Raw genomic sequence first — 6,459 nt, forward strand, 5'->3', positions numbered from 1 at the left:
AAATTAAAAGCAACTTTGTAATACCGTTTAAAAGTTTTCGTTATTCATGTAAAAAATAAACTGTCTGCCTCGATTTTCAAAACAAATTCACTAAAGCTCATAACCTCACTCTTCTGTGAAAGACTGACTGCAATCTCAGTGGGAAATTTATAATAATAATTAGTGGTGGTGATGTGAATGTAAGTTTGTTTGTTACGCTTTCACGCAAAAACTACTAAACCGATCAACATGAAACTTTGTACACATATTTCTGAAGGTATTGGAAGTAATATAGGACGCTTTTCATCCCTAAATTAAGCTCAGTTCTTTTGGGAGAGGGAACGAAAGTGTTTGACGATTTTACACCATAACGCCGTCAAATGATAACTGACTTAAATAATTACTTTTGTACTTTAGAGTTTATAATGCCTGTTTAATTCTGCACAAATTTCGTGTAGATCTGATGATGTGATTGGAGATAGAGGACAGAACTCCTCAGCGGCCGGCAGCAAACCCGTCATTTAAGGCTTAGCGATACTGAATAATATTTTTTTTTTAAGATCTACAACTAAATTGAATGCCACATCCACACACATTGACGGCCGATTGGCGCAGTGGGCAGCGACCCTGCTTTCAGAGTCCAAGGCCGTGTATTCGATTCCCACAACTGGAAAATGTTTGTGTGATGAACATTAATGTTTTTTAGTGTCTGGGTGTTTATATGTATATTATAAGTATTTATGTATGTTATTCATAAAAATATTCATCAGTCACCTTAGTACCCATAACACAAGCTACGCTTACTTTGGGGCTAGATGGCGATGTGTGTATTGTCGTAGTATATTTAGTATATTTATTACATCCAAAAACAAAAAAAAACGCGGACGAAGTCGCGGGCAACAGCTAGTATCAAATAAATCTTTATTGATGTCAACCCACAGGAAAGCTGTAGTAACAGCCGCTAAATTTACTGAATAATGAATTGCAATATTATCACTCCTATTTAAAATTTATCCAAATAATTAACGTAATGATTAATTTCCAGAGTGCCTATTATAAATATTTAATGCTGCTTATGTTTCAGTGGCACGTACTTACTGCAGCTTTCCGAAGTAATTTGATAATTGCACCGATAATAAATAAATAATGGATGCGAAAATTTCATTGGCTGATTGATTCCATTGCAAATTGATTCCAACTTGATTATTTAAAATTTATGTTGCAACCAAACCCCAACAATTGTTATAGACATTGGTATTACTTATGATCTTTATAAAGATGGTATCTGACAATGATAAATCGACGTCAGGGTGGGTGAGATGTCGCAGAGGACGCCACTGTTAGCTGCGGGGCATACATCGCAAAACGCAGTATTACAGTTTTAAAATCATTTATTTAATATGTTACTATGGTTTTGAAATAGAGTTTCGTATGACATACTTACCTTAAAGTTTCTAAAATAAGAATTATGATTATAAAAGAATAACAAGATAATACTGCTTTAACGCCTCGTTGTTTTTAGGTAAAACCCCAGACCTGTGGGTTCAGTTAAAAAAAAAACTCGCTATGTGAGGCTTTGGTTAATTTTCTAAGGTAACCGACCTCTAATCATTGGGGGTTAAAGAGTATCGCCATCCAACATTCGGCTTTACGCGAGAATCAGCTTGATTTAAAAATGTCAAGACTTATTCCTTGCGCGGTGCGCCTATTCGAGATATTAAAGTTATTACGCTTTTTACTTCATTTATCTTAATTTTTTGTCAGTAAAAGTGCTTTTGCCGCATTATCGAACGAGTTTCTTTGATGCAGATTAAATTTCTTTATCATGATCATGATAAATTAACACCCGATTAACGACAAGTCGGGTTTAAAGCCCATATCACCACGCTAGCAAAGAGCGGATTGGTAGACTTCACATACCTTTGAGAACATACTATCATGCATGCACAACTCCTCACACTGTTTTCCTACATCGTAAAACCAAATGATATTAAATTGCTTAAAAACGCAAGTACTTTCGAAAAGTTAAAGATCTGCGTGCCGGGGGTCGAAATCACTCGCCCCCGAAATATAATATGAATTATGAATATTTATTAAATAAAGTATATAGGCTTCAATAATTAAAATGGATAAAATGGATTCTATTTCCATTTTATCCATTTTAATTATTGACGCTATACGTTATTCAAAAAAAGAGTTGGAAAGCATGCAGGTGGAGTAGTAACAATAGAGCTTTAAAAAAATGCTGGATAAAAAGTTAAGCCTAAATGACTTTCTGTTATAGGTTTTGTAAAAATTCCGAATAGTAGAAAATCCCTGCAACCGAAGCGCTCTCAAAGGCATTGTGGAGTTCTAGCTGAGTTCGCTACTTCATTAAAACTGTTCCTCTTATCGGTAACCGCCAATCAAATTTAAACCGAACTCACTTTAAACTTTACTATATTCCTTTAACCGTACAATGGTCGGAACAATCGAATTTGCGAACAATTTTGTAAAACACAATTTCATTTTACGAGTATGAATTCTTCTTCTTCGACATTCGGTTTTTCGATGTGGGGATTTAATACCCATATCCTTGAGATATTTAACTCTTTAGGGGAGTGATCTGGTCACAAAGTGCATTATGTTATGTTCAATTCAGTGGATACAATACTAGTTGACTGTGAGGGTTATTAATTATCTACGTTCTGATTTTTATAAGTGACGGGATATAAGTGTAGGAGAAGGCGCTGCGCTTACCTATTTTGACTTACGAGTAAATACCTAGTTATCGTGCTGTAACAAACAGTCTCAGGTTCAGCCAGTTTTTTTTACTGTTATCTGCAAGCATGAGCTGCTATGGTTAAAAACTTAAAATATTGTCATAATTTGGTTTCATATACGATGTAAGATTAGAAAAGAAGAATAAGAGATTCATACCAACATTTAACCCTTTAAATACCAGTAAAAGCTGGGTCACAGTATGAGAATGGTTGTTTGACGCCTTTGATCTCGATGTAAACGGTATACTACGAGAGTTGCGAGAGTCGATTGATATTTAGAAATTTTTTTTTAATCTTTCCCCTTACCCTATTTAAGGGGTTAGATTCGGGAAGTGGTAGGAATCTCTTCTTCATTTTTACTTACATCGTGAAACCAAATTAATCGCAATATTTTAAGTTTCTAACCTTAGCAGATCAGGCTGACTGTTGATAGATTAGTCAGTCTGGACAAGTGCTTTTATACACATCTTGCTCATTTTACATTGACATTCACTGACATATTAGTCATTTAGCGGCATGCAGGGAATGGAAATATACATAAAATTAACCCTGCAGCGTGCCTATCAAACCTGCAACTCCTTTGCGTGCAAAGCGAACAAACAGCGCTGCTGCCCGACGGATGTTTATTCTAGATTTACTTAATCAACGTTAGTAAGCATTTGCTTGATGAACTAATTCGTTCCATGCAAGCGTATTAAGATAAAAGGAATAACGTAGAAACTACATCAAGCATATTTACTTGTTGTGGTAACTTTGTACTTAGGGTCATTAATGTTCAGAAACTAGTGTAAGGTCGAAGTTTGCAACAATGCGAATACGTATGTAATAACTGTGATCCCTCGGGCGTGGTTTAATTTGACACTAATAGTGGTTTAGTTGTTCTGAACTTGTGTTTCAAACGTAGGAAATGTTAAATTAGATATATAATATATTATTTTCGTTAATATATATATTAAAATGTTTTAATCGAATATTTGATCGCAGAAAAAATCGAAGAACAATAAATAATATTTTCAAAATTTCTTATTAGTACTTTAGTCTTGACCGAAATATGTGAGATGTTGCTGAGAAAAATACAGCTGATATAATGCCGATCGAGTTTGCACCGCATACTTCTTATATGATATGAGAAGAATATGAGTCATATAAAACATATTAGGGAGCCTTAGTTCAGTCCTCATTCAGAGTTCTTGTTTGTATGATGTCAAATTTAATTACGCCCTTTATCTGTTAATTGTTAAAAATATTAATAAATAATTCATAAGTATTTGTAAGCAAGAGAACTTTTTAATAATGTCTTGAGTGTAAGTTTAAATAAATTAACGCAAAATTATTTTAATCTGAAAGGTTGGAGGTAGAAATTTAACCCAGTAATATTTTTAAATACCTATAACTGTTGATATTATACTAATATTAACCACCTTCTTATAGCTACATAGCCATTTATTTAAGCGCGCGAGCTGTAAGTAAATACCGCGATAAGGAAGTCAAGGTTGTAATGATCAATGCACACGTGTTTCAGACGACTTTTTTATAACACCTGCGAAGGAAAGAAAGAATAGGCTAAACTTTCAAAACTGTTCTCTGAAAATGACAATGATGAAATTATTGCGTAGCGTTCCGTAGTTTTGGTAGTTTTTAGTGGCATCGAGCTAAACACTCGCGATTTGTGCCTTGATTATTATTTAGTAATTATTAGTGATGAAAAATAATGTAAATTGCTTAACCAGATGACCCGCTGAACTTCGTGCCACCTCGACCGTACCGTAAGCTGAATAGTTTGTTGAAACTATTCTGCTTTTAATCTAATTCTTCTAATCGAACCTTATCTATGGAAAGCATTCCTTTTTGCATATTGATTTTTTAAACCAGTAAACTAGTTTAAAAAAAAAACAATATGCAAATAAAACCTGCAAAATTAAGCGAACAAAACAGTAAATCGTTGACCCGTTTTCGAGCTTTTGTGAGACTCGCGACATTATTTTTATTTATTGACATTATTGATGATATTTTTTGATTTTTATTTTTCTTGATCTATCTTATTATGTTATTGTTAAACTTATTTATTATCACGTCTTGCGTAACTTAAAACAGTTCAATAAGTTTTTTTTTATAAATAAGATATTTAACTCAAGGAGATAACATGAAATCATTGTGTAAGTTTCTGTGAATAGCCTGTTCAAATATATTGAAAAGTAAAGATAAAACGCATAATAGAAATCCTCTGTGATCGAACATTATCAGTTTTCCATGTCATTTAGTTTACTCAATAAGGGGAACCAATGAACCAGTAACACTGGGTGCAGGTATTCAACGATAAGTAAGCCAACCAGAAAAGATTAAAGGTAACAAAACTAATAGTTTGAATAATTTCAACCCTCTTGCGGTTTTTCGTGAAATTATGAAATTTTCAATGCGGCCTTAAAAAACCAGTTTCAACAGAGGAACTGCCAATGTGTTTACTTTTTAGAGAATGTTTCATCCACCCCTTTTGTAATTCCATCATCATCACTATCAGAAGTCTGTAAACCTCCCCTGCTTGACATACATTTAATAATAAATGATAAATAAATAAAATAGTTTATTTTTACAAGTTTTTACAGTTTTAACAAGATTGCAAGTTTGGAACCTCCTTTTAGATGTAGTAGTACTATACCTGTATCTGAAGACTCCGCTCTTCCATAACAATATCCGTTATATGCGTAAAAGAAGTAAGTTGCATTTTAAAATAAATTTAGGAACACTGAAATTTAGGTATATTAACATAATGTATATGCGTGCGCGTGTGCGTGTTTGTGAGTGTGTGAGCCTATTTTGTCGATACATATGGAACTTTAATTTATATCTTAGCTGTGGGCTTGCATACATTTTGTTCACCACTCTATTACGTTAAAAAAAAGAAAATGGATTTTTCAGTGATCTAGTGATAGTGATTACTTATAATCCGGACGTAATGATATATTTATTGTATGCAATGCATCTATTGCATAGCTAAAAGCAAATCGGAAATACATTGAAGTTAAGTTAAATCTGTTTATTGAAAATTTTCCGTTAAAGTAGGATATACACATTAAAAAGCGATTACAGACGCTCCGGCTTATCGGGCATACGTCTTGGATCAACAAATTTAAGATACAAAGACTACCAAGAGAGCGTAAAATATAAGAGTAAAAACTAGTTTAGTTACCGTGGAACGCCAGGTCACGTATGTTAAACAGACGGAAAGGGGGTTGCTTCAATGTAAATGTTTTTTTTTGTTTTGTCACTTCACAAAATCTATAGGTACCTACTGATAAAGCAATTTATGTTTGACCAAATTCTCGAATACTATTGAATAAAATGTTACATTAAATACCTTATTAATTCGGGTTTTGTATTCCATCCATTTGTCCTATTAATCTTATACTAGCTGTCCCGGCGAACTTCGTACCGCGGATTTTTTTTTTATGAATGTTATATTTTAATGCTTATTATCCTATTCCGGTCTAAGAGGAATCCAAAAAATCAAATATCAAAAAAATTGGTCCAGCCGTTCTTGAGTCATAAATGGTGTAACTAACACAACTTTATTTTATAAATATAGAAGATGATTGGTTTAACGCCATTTAAATTTAGTGACCAAACCACGAAGAAACACCTTATTTACCAAACACAATGTTACAAGTACATCCCTACTTATATTATAAAAGCCAATGTAAGTTTGTTTGTTACGCTTTCA

This window comes from Pararge aegeria, chromosome 14, assembly GCF_905163445.1.
Source record: "Pararge aegeria chromosome 14, ilParAegt1.1, whole genome shotgun sequence".
NCBI lineage: Eukaryota > Metazoa > Arthropoda > Insecta > Lepidoptera > Nymphalidae > Pararge > Pararge aegeria.